General features: G+C 43.7%; 1 pseudogene; it reads left to right on the plus strand.

The window, feature by feature from the left end:
• LOC101648054 overlaps positions 1 to 10783 on the plus strand; it is an 18114-nt pseudogene extending 7331 nt beyond the window's left edge.
• The last annotated feature ends 5373 nt before the right edge of the window (positions 10784 to 16156 follow it).

Consider the following 16156-nt stretch of genomic DNA (forward strand, 5'->3'; position numbering starts at 1 on the left):
AGAGAGAGAGAGAGAGAGAGAGAGAGAGATTTGAAAGAAAGTCACCTGTGTAAAATGTGAAATATATACATGTTGTTTTATTTTCACTATTACTCTATTAAATTGTTTCATTTGACTTATTTTTCAAGTATTGCTATTTTGGAGTTTTATGGGGATTTTTAATGATCAGTCTTTGAATTTACATCCCAATCATCCCTCTCTTGCTCAGGGAGGAGACAAATCAATGGTTATGATGGGAGATGATCATGCTTCTCAGATTGAAGAATGATTTAATGTCATTTGGACAGCCTCCACGAGAAGGAGGGGAGACGTGCCTAAGAGCGGAGTCTACCTTTTCCAAAAGATTTTCCTGGGGAGCAAGGGCAAGATGTCCCTGTTAACTGGATTTTTGTCAGACTTTCTTCCACCCTCTCTGATGCAAATTATTTAAATGATAAGATAATGTCCTCTTTGTTGAAAAGTTTCAGATAATACAAATTTACAGAGAATGAAAATCCTTCATGACCCAAGGGTGGGTGTGGGTGTGTGGGTGGGGGTAGGGGTGGGGGTGGGGGTGGGGGTAGGCGTGGGTAACTGGCTGGGAGTCAGCTGTGACTCTTGGAAACTCATGTCTCACGGGGCAGCTGCTCCATCAAGTTTTCTTGGTTGTTACCTTAAGGAAAGCACATGGACATGCCTTTCCTTCCATGGTGCTGTCCTATGGGCACAACCTTTAGTGTATCAGCACAGTGCAAACAGTTTGTGATAGGGAAATGATTTTGAAATGCAAAACGGCATGTAACTTTCTAAAATAAAGCGGCCATTTTAGATAGTCTTTGTTCAGCTGATATTTTATGAAGTGGTGACTCTCTGACCCTTAGCTAGAACCTGAGATGGTAGAAGTGAACTGAATGGGTTCCCCCTTTCTCTGCCGAGAGGCAACAATCATGGCGATGGTGGGAAATTGACCCTAACTCATGATGATTCCATTTACTACACAGTAGAGCAGCTCTGTAAGGTGATCTTGGCTGTAATCTTAATGGAAGCGGTTCACCAGGCCTTTCTTCCACGGAGCCACCTGTCCAGTTTGAACCACCAACTGTTAGGTTAGCTGTGGATTACACACCAATTATCCCATCCCAGCTCCATAACAATCAGTAGGGACATGAGAACACCAAAGAAGCAGTGACCAATGCTGCGTGTTGGTATACATCAAGTATACACCGAAGAATACTGTGGGGCGTTCACAGGAGGAGCATCTGAGTAAGGGGAGACATTTATGCTGAGATGTAGAGCAGGTGTGAGCTGGCTAAGTTACTGATGGCACGGTGGCTCATGTTTTCCTATAGTACACGATATAAGTCATAGGACTTCAACCTGAGCTTTCATAGGAGCAATTAATGATCTCTTCAGTTGATGTTACAGAAGATGAAAGCAAGTCCACGAGTGCAAAATACTTGAAGACCAAAATTGCATGAGCATCTCAGGAATAGATTTAAGGCATTAAAACTAATGACAGACGACCTACTGTGCTGTGGGATGACGTCAAGAACATCATACGTGAAGAAAGCAAAGAGCCCAAGAAAAATCAAAGTAGATATCAAAGACTCTGAAACTTGCTCTTCATCATGCTAAGGGGCACGGAAGAAACAGAATCAAAGACCTGAGCAGAAATTGTCAAAGGGCAGTTCAAGAAGACAAAGACAAATATTATATTGAAGTGTACAAAGATCCAGAGTTAGAAAACCCAAAGGGAAGAACAAATTCAGCATATTTTCAACTGAAAGAACTCAAGAAAAAGATTCAAGCCTCGGCTTACAATCCTGAAAGACTCCATGGGCGAACTATTGAATGATACAGAAAGCGTCCAAAGAAGATGGAAAGAATACACAGTCACTGTATCAAAAAGAACTAGTGCACATCCAACTCTTTCAAGAGGTGGCAGATGTGCAAGGACCTGTTCAAGCATTAACCAAAAACAAGGCTCCAGGAAATTGATGGAAAACCAATTGAAATGTCTCAACTAGCTGATGAAACACTGGACGCCCTCACTTGTCTATGACAGGAAATTCAGAAGACAACTATTTGGCTAACTGACTGAAAGATCCGTACCCATTCCAAAGGCAGGTAACCCGACATAATGCACAAATTATAGAACAATATCATTGATAACTCATGCAAGTAAAATGTTGCTGAAGATCATCCAACAATGGGTACAGCAGTCCATTGAAGGGCTCAAGTGGGATTCAGAAGAGGACATGAACAAGGGACAGCACTGCTGGCCTCCAGTGGACCTGGCTGAAAGCAGGGAGCATGCCAGGCAGATGTTAACTCGTGTCTCATTGGCTGTGCAAAGGATTTGACTGTTATGGATAGTCTTGAGAAGAATAGGAATTCCAAAACAATTTTGCTCATGCAGAACCTGTGCATGGGTTAAGAGGCGGTTGTGCGACTAGAACAAGGGCATACTGCATGGTTTAAAATCAGGAAAGATGTGCATCGTGATTATATCCTCCTACCATACTTGCTCAGCCTGTATGCTGAGCAAATCCCCAGAAAATCTGGCTTATATGAAGAAGAAGGTTACTTCAGGATTGAAGGAAGTGTTATTAACAACCTGTGATATGCAAATGACACAAATGTGCTTGCTGAAAGTGAGGATTTGAAGCACTTGCTGATGAAGATCAAGGATGACAGCCTTGTGTATGGATTACAACTTGGTGTAGAAAAAAAAAATTCCTTTTGTCTGATCCTGCAGGTAATATCAGGATAAATGGAGAAAAGATTGGAATTGGCAAGGATTTCTTCTTATTTGGTGCCACAATCAATGCAGTCAAGATCCAAGGACACATTGCATTAGGTAAACCTGCTGCACAAGACCTTTTTAACATGTTGAAAAACACGGATGTTTCTTTGAGGACTGATGTGCACCTGACCCAAGCCAGGGTGTTTTCATTTGCCTCATGTGCATGTGAAAGTGTACATTGAATAAGGAAGACTGATGAAAAATTGATGCATTTGAATTGTGTTGATAATGAATTTTGAAAGTACCATGGGATACCACAAGAACAAACAGACCTGTCTTGAGGAAGTACATCAGCCTCATTAGAGGCAAGGATGGCAAGCCTTCGTCTGATTATGTCGGACAGAGGCGGAACCAGTCCCTGGAGAAGGACATGCTTGGTCAAGTACAGGGGCAGTGAAAAGAGAGGAAGGCCTTTGACAGGATGGATGGACACAGTGGCTGCAACAATGGGCTCAGACAGAAGAGCAATTGTGAGGATGGCTCGGGACGAGAGCTTGACGTATTTTGATTGAGAACGAAGTCAAATGTCGATGACCTGGAGTTCATTTGTCATTTCGAATTCTGCAAATTGGCCCCGTTTTATTTGGAGACTTTACAATATTTGGGGCTGAGAAACTCAGAGCAAGTGATGAGTGTAGGGTATGAAGATTGGGGCGCAGGCAGCGGAATAAGACTGGGGGGCTGATTTGGGAAGGCTTCCTTGGCTGTGCAAGGAAGGAAGGGCCTTTCCGGAATAAGTCTGATGTGATGGGTAAAAGAATGGAAGCAGGGCATTCATTACTAAAGAGACCAACTTTAGCAAAGTCATACTACAAGGTGGTGACAAGATGTAGTGACTGATAGGACCGATACACAACCAAACACACGGCCATCGAGTCAATTCCAACTCCGAGCAAGCCTACCAGACAGAAGAACTGATCCTTTGGGCTCCCAAGTCTTTTCGTTTGTCCTGGCGCAGACGGCCTCGTATCTCTCCTGTTGAATTGCTGGTAGATTTGAAACACCGACCTTGTGGTTAACTGTCCAACGTTTACCAACTGTGTCACCAGAGCTCCTGCCTGGGAGAATGGGCGTCAAAAAGAGAAGAATCAAAGATAAGGCCTCACACAATTAGGCAGCTGGTAATGCCCACATAGGGAATTTGGAAAGAGGATGGCCTAAAAGATTTGGGTGGAGAAGGTAATGCATTTGATTTTAGGCTTGTGGATGTCTGTGTTCGCTTAAGGTAAACCTTTTTTTGAGAGAGAGAGAGCCAGGGAAAAAGAAAATCAAGGGGAAATGGAGAACACTGGACATTCAGTAATGGGAAAAATTGTGCTTCTATATTTTGATACTGTCTAATGAAATGACATCCAACAATAAAACTAATTCAGGTTGGCTGGAATATGATGACTATCACAGGTATGAAAGACTGGCGCCTGGAATGCAATGATAAATGACAATTATTAGGTATAGGGAACTGTTGAAAGGTGTGACTGTTAGAATGGCGAGCCTTTCTTAAGCAATATTATTAATGATCTAGAAGAATAATTGAGCAGATGATACATAAGAAAGATTAAAGGAATAACACAAATGGATGAGGATGAATTATATTTGGAAGATTAATATATGCATGCATAATAAATTAAAAATGCACATGTACAAATACCAATGGCTAGGGAACAGGTCTGGCTATTTGCTTTCAAAAATCTACCCATGGAAACCTGATAGACCACAAAGGTCTGATCCCCTGTGCTTGGGTGGCTGAGCCAGGGGTCAATGTGACAGTAGTTAACAACAAGAAAAAACAAAAACCAACCCACCAAAAACCAAAACCCTCGCTGAAAAGTTGCAAGGGTAAAAGAGTTCTGGAGTGTCTGTAGGCATTGCATTAACGTTATCTTATTACAAGCTATAACCAAACAGGTGAATACATTACAATGAGTGGTTTTTCCAAATTCATCCTGGAAGAAGGCGAGCCAGAATGATTCTTTGAAGTGAAGATGGGATATGTGATCAGGAGGGACTGATACTTGGAGAAGGACATCATGCTTTATAGGGGGTCAGTAGAAAAAGAGCGAGACCCTCAATGAGACGGGATTGACACCGTGTCTACAACCTTGGGTTCAAACATAACCCGGGCTGAGCAGGGGCTTATTGTTGCCCTTGGAGTTGTGAGGAGTTGGAACCTGCTTGAGGGCACCTAACAACCCTAAAGTTTTCTAAAACAGTAATATGTCTTTCTGCCTCGGGGTCCTTGGGAGCATGACAGGGTGATGCAGCATGTTGATGATAAGCAACGCCCGATCACACCACAGAAGCTAGACTGACTAGTGGTTTCCATGTCATTGAAAACTTGCACAAAAGCTGTCAGTGTATATCACCACTGTGCTACTCTGAAAGGAAAATAAGTACAATTGACTGAATATTAGGAACTACAGCTTTCCTCCTCGTCTAGTGTTTTAGGCAGCTGTGTGCATTCACTGGAAGATGGTCAAAACAGTGGGCTACTAACTATGCATAAATATGTACATGGGGAATTATTCCTACAAGTACTTTAAAGAAATCTGTTTCATTTAATATGAGTCTTGGAGTATAAGCTAAAAAGACAGCCTTTCCTCATCTTTGCTCCATCTTTCTTTTTATGCTTATCTTTTTTTCTGATTACAAAGTAATATTTGTTATAAAAATGATAGAATAAACAAAAGCAAAAATAAAGTTATTTAAATTACTCATCATGTCATTTAGGACCACCCAGAGTGAGCCTTCTAAAGTTTTTTCTCCCAATTGATGTATTTTCTATGTCCACAAAAACAAAATTAAATTGGGAACGCCATTTCAAATATTGCCTGTAGGCTTTTTTTTCTTTTCATAATAAATGATGAAAAATTCTCATGCTTCAAATGCTTCTGGTTGCATGATTGTAATGGCTACATTGTGTTCCATCACATGCTTGTGCCATATTTTATTTAATCGCATTTGCTTTGATTATGAGTTGCTTATAATGTTTAGCTGTTATAAGTCACAGTGACAAACATGCTTGCACATAAATGTTTATTCACCTAATTTATTACAATCTAAAGGGTATCATATAATTCCTGGGAGCTGAACTGCTGTATCAAAGAGTATTAATGCTTTTTATAGCATTTAATATGCATTCCCAATATCCCTTCCATAAAAATTGTACCAATGCATAAAATGCCTATTTGCTTCCACCGTTGCCTGGATGACTTCAAAGTGAGGATATCTTTATACACAAATACCTTAATGACAATGTTTTATGTTTGCTTAGTATTCACCTTTTTCAAAATATTTTTAAATGTTCTCCTTATAAGCGTCTAGGCTAAGTATATCATCTATCATAGCTAATCACCTCAGGCTAGTTAGTGTTTATACATGAAAGAACAATATTTAAATAAAGGAAATGTCTCTCCTCAACAGCTCAAAAACAGTCTATGCATCTGAGCCAGAACTGTGCAGTGAAAGAGTTGCAAATATGAATTAAGAGCAAGGCCCAGGAATAGCAAGCCACAGCAGAGAAATCAAAGGTCTGGTTTACAAAGCAGATCGACCACTCCAACCAGGAGCACACACCAGGCAAAAGATCGAGGGATGCAGAGATACATAAGCCAGGCAGTTCAGCAGAAATCAGAATCAACAGGAGTTGGGGGTACAGAAAGCAAAAAGCAGATGGTGGTCAACAACTGGCTCTTTCTGAACCAGATCCTAGAATCCTGGAGTTGGAACATGCAGACTTGGGTCCTTATTTAACTCTTTAACTTGTTTAGTGACCAAAGACTTCTGTAAGCCTAACCTTTCCAATGTATAAAATGGGCATCATCGCCATGACCATCATAAAAGCCCCAAGTACTTGTGGCTTTACAAAGTTCGTGGAAAATTCCATGATCTTTTCATTCCATTTTCTTTGAACATTCAGCAGCTCCATCATATTGCTATGAGGATTAAATGAGAAAATGCTTTTGACGGTACTTCCAAATTATCAATCACCAATGAAGGTTACTACTACATAATTGAAGGGAAGTACTGTGAGGTGATGAATCGTTAAAAATCTGGGATGTAAGAGAGACATCAGGAGAGAGACAGGATAATAAATGCTTCAGAAAACTAAGGAGTCCTTACATGACTTTCTATGTTTTCCTTTTTAAAATACCATTTATAAAATACCTAGTCCAGGAGGACTACAAGTCTACTTCATAAATAGCACAAAGAAATAAAACCACCTTCATTTTCACCACCCAGTATCCACAGGGTTCCATGTGGGGCCCAGAGGCCAATCCTGTCATTTACAATCATTGCGACCTTGGGTAAATGAGGTCCTCTCCTGTTCCTCATCCATATGAGGAAAAGAATAATAGTAATAAAGTAAGGGCAAACATTTACTGCATGCTTTCCATAGCCACTTCTATAAGCAGCACTTTAGCTCATTTAATACTTAGATCATTCTAGGACATTTTCTCTAGGAAGAAGCACATTTTACCTATGAGAAGGCTTAGCAAGGCCAGGTGACTTACCCAAAGTTATACAACTATTAGGATGGGTGGTAAATAAAGTAGAAGTGTGATCGATTATTTGCCAGTGATAATTATTGACAACTGAGACACATGGAAAGGGCACTTCATGGAAATATGTGATGACCCTTCGGTGTCTGTGGTTAAGAAGCATTTGGGGGAAGTGTGCAGGGTGGAGAATTAAGGAAATGTTAGCTGTAAATGCCCGTCTTTCCTGATGCTGCAAAGCGTGGTTGCAAACACATTGTATGTGTCAGAGAATACCCTTCCTAGACCCACAGTAAAGCTATCTAGTCGAAAAGCATAGTTTCCAGGTCTGAGCCGTTCCAGACTCCTCCACATAGTTTGGGAGCCATTCTCAAAGGATCAGAAATGGAGCATGAGATGATAGTTGTTGCTCTTTCTGATGACATTATAACATTTTAGGTGATTAGAGCAGGGCTGGCAAACTTTTTTCTGTACAGGGGCATGCTCAGGACAAAAGAAAACATCCCTAGCAGGCGAATTCCAACTCCTAGCAAGCCTGTGGAATGGGGTTTCGCTGGCTGGGCCTCCTTATGGACGCAGACTCTGCCCCATCTTCCTCCCTGAGAGGGGTTCCTGATGCCTTCAAACCACTGACGTTCTGCTGATAACTGGTTTGCTTTCACCCCTGTGCTAGCAGGGCCTTCGAGAGGCCCAAGATAACAGGTGTGAATAGAATTTTACTCCGGCCTCCTGTTCTTCCAGGGAAACTGTTCTGTCACCTGTTCGGAATCAACTCTTTGTAAAAGCCGATCTTTCTTCCCGTGTTTCTCGTGGATAGTGTCCTATGTGTTCAGTCATGTAGATGGTACCAGTCCCTGCATTCTACAACAGACTATATCAGAGACGCTTTCCTATGCTCAGATAGCTTCAATGACATCTATGTGATTTGAGGGCACGTAGAGTGGAGTGCAATTGAACCCCCATGTTAAATCTAGCATCTGAAACGTTCTCAGAGTTTAAGACTGGGGATGCTACTAGCATATCTGTCCAGGTCTGCCACAGATCTTTTATTCTTAGCTTTCCTCCAGCCCCTGTGTGAAAGAAGCCACCTGATTGCTGGTGGGGGGTTGAATGAGATCCAGGCTAACTGTATGCAATCATAGAACTGGACATTGAGGTAGAATTTCTAGCTCCTGGTTACTTGTCAATGAATTCTATGCTCATCAGGCAAGTCAGAAGCTAGGTGAGGTTCCTCATGTGTGTGTCTATTATCTGTCTGTGTCGGGGCTGGGTTAGGATGCAGCCCCAGGAGCATGGGCTCTGGCCCCGCTGGACTATGTGACTCTCGGGTTGATAGACAGTGAACGGGGCTCATGACTTGATTTTCCCAGTTCTCAAGAATCATAATACACTGAATAGACTTTTCCCCTCAAATCTATTTATCCATACATTTTATTTATTTATTTTGCATTTTGTAACTAGTTCGCTTAGCAGATGAAAAAAATAAAGTCATAATAAGGGATCCTCCCTTGGATTATTTGGCAACAACTGGCTGTTTAATGTTTGAGAATATGTGTGCTCTCCATGATTCAGATTTTAGTTGGTACGTGTGTAGTCTTACACGTGTGGAAGCCAAACTATTCTCATTTCACATGTTATTAAAAATATATCAATATTTTATGGTGTTTGAAAATAATACCATGACTTCAGGTGCTTCCTATCTGAACAGATTTGAGAACCAGTGGACATGTGTGCTTGTAGTTGGACTTCATATGGCACACATAGAAAACAGCTATACATATTTCCTTCCAGAAAAATTCTTCTCAATTGGTATGAAATTAAAGATATCAGCATCTCATGCTATGTTGCAAAGAACACCCTGGATTCCAGGTGCTTGCCATCTGAACCAGTTGAAGGAGGATGGGATGTTTTGAATGTTTCTCCCAGTCGTTTTTGAAATCACCCTTTCTGACATTCTTCAGAAGCGGTCTCTTCTGTTCATCCTCCTAGACCTTGTGTTTAAACCAAATCTCAGTTCGGTCACTGCTATCATGGTCTCTTCTCTGCATGCCTCAGACAGGACACTGTTTTGCCATGGGCATGGGGAGCCCAGGCGCGGGGAGGGACTGCTCAGTGCCAGAGCCTCAGGGCAGCTCAGACCCTCTGCATACAGTCTGGGAGTTCGGCCTGGCTGTTTGGTTGAAAATGCCAACCATGTGTCTGGCTAGCAGATAGGCACAAATGTTGGAAGTTTTAAACTGCCGTAGGATTTGTTCTCTTATGAACTAAATGGAGTAGTAGACCATAGCAGCGAAGGTGATCATGTGTCCTTGAGCCCCCTTCTAGGCTTACCTTCACCATATCAACTTTGACAGGGCCTCAATGCTACTTTGAAGTGCTGGTTTTGTACCTTATCAGAAGTTAGAACAGTATTTCTCAGCGTCTCCTTGCTGGTGTGGTGCTGGGTTAGAGTGGGCAATGAGAAATGTGGCTAATCTTAAGGCGGAAGTGAGACCAGGCTATGAGGCTTGGAAGGTTACTGCAAGGCAGCTGGAGATGCACCTGCTCATGCACATTGCTGCTGGCCAGCTTGCCTGCTTTGGCCTCTTAGGTCTCAGTTTGAACTCTCTCCCCTAGAGCCCATCCAGGGCCCCTTCCTGACTGCTGGCTCTATTCAATCCAGACAGACACAGGGGTGGGATCTTTCATAGATTTGTCAATTCTAACCCTGACATAAGGAGCTCTGGTGGCTCCAGTGGGCTCCTAACGAGACATTTGGCAATTCAAAGCCACCAGCATCTCCCGGGAAGAAAGCTGGGGTCCTCTGCGGGTGTGAAGGTGTAGGGTTCCAAAGCCCTAAGGAGCAGTTCTACTCTGTCCGACAGGGTTCCTCTGAGTCAGAACTGATTCAGTGGCATTGGGTTCTCATCCTCAGTTCCATCGCACTCAGAGTGGTCCTGCTTCCCTGCTGGAACACTAATAAACCCACTTGCTTTGCCAATTCCTCTTTGTTTTACCAGGTGCACCGAGAGGAAAAAGACGGGGCTTTCTACTCATCAAGAGTCCGTCTTGGCCATTACTGCAGGAAAAGTTCCTGGAGCCTGAGCAGTCAAGGTGTTTGACTTCACCATGGAGCAGACTACAGAGTGTAAGGAGGCCTTCCTGCTGTTTGACCGAGCAGGTGATGGCAAGATGTTGTCTAGCCAGTGTGGGGACGGGATGAGGGCCCTGGGCCTGAATCCCACTGAGGTGCTCAAGGTCCTGGGGAACCCAAGAGTAAATGTGAGGTGCTGGTATTTGAGCCCTTCCTGCCCATGCTGCAGACCATGGACAAGCACAAGGACAAGCACCTGGGAGGACTAAATTGAAGTGAAGGCCGTCGGGTGTCTGACAAGGAAGGGAACGGCTCCGTCGTGAGGACTAAAATCCAGTATGTCCTTGTCACCTTGGGGAGAAGATGACAGAGGAAGAAGTAGAGAGGCTGATGGCAGGGCCCGGGGACAGCCCTGGGTGTATCAGCTAGGAAGAGCTCTTCCAGATGGTCAGAGTGGCTGAGGGCAGCCCTTCCCAAGGAGCCAGAGCCCTGTGCCTTTTCCCGAGTGTGACTGACTGTATGTGGTCACTCTCACAGCACCTCTCCCATCTTGTCTTTCTCGGATAATGCTTGCCAGCAGCCATCACCAGATCAACTTGCTCTCTGTGCTCCCCCCCTCCCTCCAAAAGAGTTAGTCTTGGAAATCACAGGGGTAGTTCTAGCCTGTCCTGTAGGGTCACTATGCGTCCGCATCGACTTGATGGCGGTGAGTTTGGGGGATCACTATTGTGAAAATATGCCAGGGTTGTAACTGCACCCAGAAATTCCAGACCCAGGCCCGGAAGCTTCTTTACTTTCAGGGATGCCTGGAGCCCAGCTCTAGACTAGAGATTCTGTGTTACTCTAACACCTGACCTGAGTTTCACTGCACCCCACCCCATCACCCCCTGCTCTTATGCCAGAAGCATATGTTTTCCCAACTTCAGTCATAGTTTAAAATTATGGTATTATTATAGTTAATAATTTTACTCAAGTATATTTACTGTATGTCATCACATCTCTGGCATCATCAATAGAAAGATACACCATTGTTTTTGTATCACTAAAAAAGAAAAAGTCTCAATTCAATTATGGCCCAACACCTTCTTGCCATTTTTATTTTTAAGTTACTGAAATTGCTTCTCAGACTTCTTTCAGTCATCGACCAGTTTCCTGAGTATTTGCTACCCAACTTAAAGAGGAGACTCTCTGGGGTCTGCTTCTCTCACCGATGAGTATTCGAAGGGGTCTCTCACACAGAGACCCGTAGACTGGGCTGGGGATGGTGGGTGGGATCTTAGAAGTGTTTGGCTCTGCTTCACAGGGCATGAGGGTAGACAGAAGCAGCAACGGTTTTGTTAAGGGTGAGACATATGATTTTAGAGAGATGAAAATGTAGGGGGAAATATATAACTCAGACACAATACTTCATAAGAAAACTTTATGTTATCATCAAACTAGAAAGTCAACCTAACTTTCCAGAAAGAGAAATAGAAAACAATTCAATAAACTATATGATAGAAAACTCTAGCTAGAAACTGAGTGGAGAGCTCGCCCGCTGACATACCCTGATTGCCAGTGTTGTGTTTACTGTTGTTGGATGTCACCAAGTCGTTCTGACGAAGGACACACTGCCCGGTCCAGCGCGAACCTCGCAATTGTTCTCATAGGTGAGCCCATTGCTGCAGCCACTGTATCAATCCATCTGGCTGGCCAAGGGCCTTCCTCTTTGTCACTGACCCTCTCCTGTACCAAGCACGATGTCCTTCTCCAGGGACTGGTCTCATCTCTTCGGACAACATGTGCCAAGTAGGTGAGACAAAACCTCACCGTCTTTGCCGCTCAGGAGCTTTCTGGCAGTGATTCTTCCAAGATGGAGCTGTGTGTTCTTCTGGCAGTCCAGGCTACTTCCATATTCTTGGCCAGCACCGTAGCTCAGATGCATCGACTCTTCTTTGGTCTTCCTTATTCAGTGTTACATAGTTGTTAAAGCACAGTCCTGAGGTGTTTCCCTTCAGCCAGAAGGAATAGAAGGGTTAAGACAACATTAAAACTCTGTCTGGGAATGATGTGAAATGATGTCAGATGCTACCAGAAGTTACAGCTTCCAGCTTGGGAAACCAATGTCTGCTGATGGAACAAGACTGCTGATGGGACACAAAGGCCAAATAAAAGGTGTGGTTGGTTCAAGCAAGGTAGGATGAATGGCTTCACTGAGCTAAGGCGAATTGGGAAAAATGAGTAAATCTGAATTGACAGTGCAATCTCGTCAGTTTAAATCTTCTTACTGAAGCACGATTGTCAGTTTTCTGTGGCTTCATAAAAAATTACAATCGATTTAGTGATTTAAAACACACCCATTTATAAACTCAATTGTTCCAGAGTCTAGAAGTCGGAAATGAGTCAGGCAGATTCTCTGCTCGCCTCCCAGGTGACTTCTGGGCTGGGCTCAGCTCTGATGCTCTGGGGAAGAATTGGCTTGTAATCTTATTCAGGGTCTCAGTAGATTCAATTCTTGGCCTTTCCAGAACGTCATTCTTCATTTTTATGCTAGCTGTCAGCTGAAGGGTTGCCCTCAACTCTGAGAGGCCTCTCTGTTCCCCGCACATGACTCCTTCATCTGCAACGCTGGCAGTGGCACATCAAATCCTTCAGAGGCTTGGGGTTTCTCAGATGTCTCCTTCTGTCATCAATTAGAGGAAGCATTCTCTTTGAAAGGATTTGTGTGATTGGAACAGGGTTGCCTGGATCATTTCCCTAGGTTGCATCTGCAAACCCTTCACAACAGTATTGGGGTTCGTGTGAAATGCCGAGCCCAGGGCTGGGAATCTTGGTGGGTCATCTTGAGAATGTTGCCTGTCACAACAGCCCTCAGAGATTACGCTTGAACTCCTAGTCTTGTAACAGTGTACCCTGAGAGCTTTCATTAGTCAAACTGGACCACAATAAAAGTGGATCTTACTATGAATGACAGCGACAGCCCAATATCCATTTGCAGAGTCTCCATGTGGACTAAGCCTCCGGTGACTATCTTCTGACCATGGGCCAGGGATGTGAATAGCCTTCCTGCCCGGGCGCAGGGGACAGTGGACTCTGCAGATGGAGGGAGGTGACAATGTGGCACCTTCTCATCTGCTCTCCCTTTTGACCCGTTTTAAATTTGTTCTAGCTTTTATTATTTTCTTCTTTCTTCTATTTATTGTTTGGGGGTTACTTTTCATGTTTCATTCTGTTAAAATAGACTCAAGGGATAAAATGGCTTTATTTGTTTACAAGCTAAGGATTCCGTTCCCTTGGCTGGCCTTCTTTAATTGCACTTTTGGATGGGGCGGAGATCCCGATTTCTTTAGACTGAGGTTTTTCTGTGTTTTATTTTGCTAATGCTGTTGGGGTATTTCAGGGGGATGTTTTTCTTTGTAGAAATCTGGGATAGGCAAATCTACAGAGACAATAAGTGGATGATCTTTTCTTAGGCGATGGCAAGAGCTGCGATGGCGCAGTGGGGCACATGCTGGGCTGCTGACGGCGAGGTTAGGAGTTTGAAGACAGGGCTTTCTACTCCCGCAAAGAGTTACAGCCTCAGAACCCCACAGGGGCAGTTCTCCCCATAGGGTTGCTGTAAGAACTGACCTGATGGCAGTGTTGTTGTTGTTGTTTTTAAGTTATGACACTGTGTTGATGACTGTACAACCCTTCTGGATGTGTTGTACAACTATTGAATTGTATGCTATGTAAGCTATGCCAAGGGAACTGTTAACAATAAAAAAGGAGGCCTCAGATTACCTTTGTGTGATAGGTGAAGAGGCCAGCGGCACATTGTTACGACCCAGCAGCTCACCCAAAGCTCTGCGGTAGGAAACCACTAAGCCGCCGAGTGGGAGAAAGATGGGGAAATGCGTTCATGAAGAGTATAGCCTGGAAACGATGATGGGACAGTTCTGCGCTGACCTGCAGGGTCACTCTGAGTTCAAATGAACTCAATGGCAATGGTTCGATAGGTTCATGTTGGACTGCTAACTAGAAGGTCAGTGGTTCAAACCCACAGGCATAGGAAATAAGAGGTTTTCTACTCCAGGAAAGATATGCAACCTGGGAAAACAAAGGAGCAATTCCACTCTGTCCTGTCACGTCAGTTCCAGACCTCATGGCAGTGGGCAAGGGATGGGATGGAATCCACTCGGCGGCCGTGAGTGGAGTTGGGTTTGGGGTGTTATAGCGAGGCTCTAGATGAATTTCCAACCACGGTCCATGTGCAGGCATTCCCTATTTGATTTTCATACATGCACTCCAACACAAAAGGCAAACTCACCGCCATCGAGTCATGCCAACTGCAGTAATGCGCACAGGAATTTCTTTTAGCAATAACAGTTTCAGTAACACCGTATCTAAGGTATAGTGTCAAAACCTACCCCTTTTGCAATCCAGTTAATTCTCTCACCCTTTTGAAACTGGTTTCTGAGCTGAACATATTTTTAAGCATGTGAACTCCATTCACACTTCAAAGCTAGAATCGATGGCCAACTCCCACTTGACCGCGCAGAGCCCCGGCCCTGCAGGAACACCAGAAGTTCAAAGGTACAACATGGTTCTGAAGCCAAGATACACTAACTTCATCCTACTGAAAGGAGCCCGTGGTGTCCCCACTGAGACGATGGAGTTCAGGCAGCTGTGGTGATGGTACCTCCCGCCTGGCCCGGGGAGGCTTCTGGGGCGCTCCCCAGAGCTGGGAATTTACCACAAACACCGCCTGGGGGGCAGTGTGAGCAGCTGAGAAACTGCAGAAACAAGCTGCTTCCAAGTGACTCCCAGATAGCATCAGAATGCAAGAAAATAATTAAAATCCTAATTAAGTAGTTTCTCATCTGGCTCATTTGAAGGCGCTCCAAGCGGTCAGATTGAAGGCAGGCTAAACAGCTGAAGCGTCGGATGGGCTCGTTAGCTCCAGCTCTTGTCAGAGGTCGGCTCTCCACAAGGAACCTGGGGGAGAGGCTGCATCTGCAGAATGCAAACCTGAAACAACTCGGGAGCTGCCTGTGGTGTCCGAGGAAAACCTCTATTCGCATTGTTTAAATAAGTACGCGAACTCATTCCTCATTGTGCTTAGCATGCGATGGCAGGCAGCTTCGCTTGGGTATTTCTACATGATCTGGGGCATAAGGTCAAGCTGACGTGGAACGATCCTGAGACTACGATGTAAATTCATAATTGGTTACAAAACTGTTGCCATGTTTGACTTATCCTACCTTGGATACGTTATATAGGAAATACATACACTTCCTTTACATTTAGGAATGAAATCTAATCATTTATATTTTGGAAGCTGATTGCCTCTTGGCTCCCATTTATAGTTTTACTTTTTTTAAAATATGGGTTCCATCAAATGTCACAGTGATTCCCAAAGGCCTAACACATATAAGTGTGTGTATGTTATGTATGTGTACACACACACGTTTGCACACACAAATACACAAGTGTGTGCGCACATGGACTTCAACAAGTTCATGGAAAATGGAATTAAATGATAATGAATTTTTTTAGTCTGTGTGTATACTGAGACATAGACACACGTACCAAAACCAAACCCACTGCCATCAAGTTGATTCGGACTCATCAACCCTATGTAGATAGAGTTTCTGAGACTATACCTCTTTAGAAGAGGAGATCACCTCATCATTCCTCCTGAAAGTGGCTGGTAGGTTTGAACTGCTGACCTTGTGGTTAGCAGCCCAACATCTAACTCACAGGACCACTACGGCCTTTGATACTTCTTTGGAATTTTTTTTTTAATCTCATAAAATGTATCCCACAAGACTAAGTATACTA

The sequence above is a fragment of the Echinops telfairi genome, unplaced genomic scaffold (genome assembly GCF_000313985.2).
Source record: "Echinops telfairi isolate 266 unplaced genomic scaffold, ASM31398v2 ScPeMD7_25;HRSCAF=90, whole genome shotgun sequence".
In the NCBI taxonomy this organism is placed as follows: domain Eukaryota; kingdom Metazoa; phylum Chordata; class Mammalia; order Afrosoricida; family Tenrecidae; genus Echinops; species Echinops telfairi.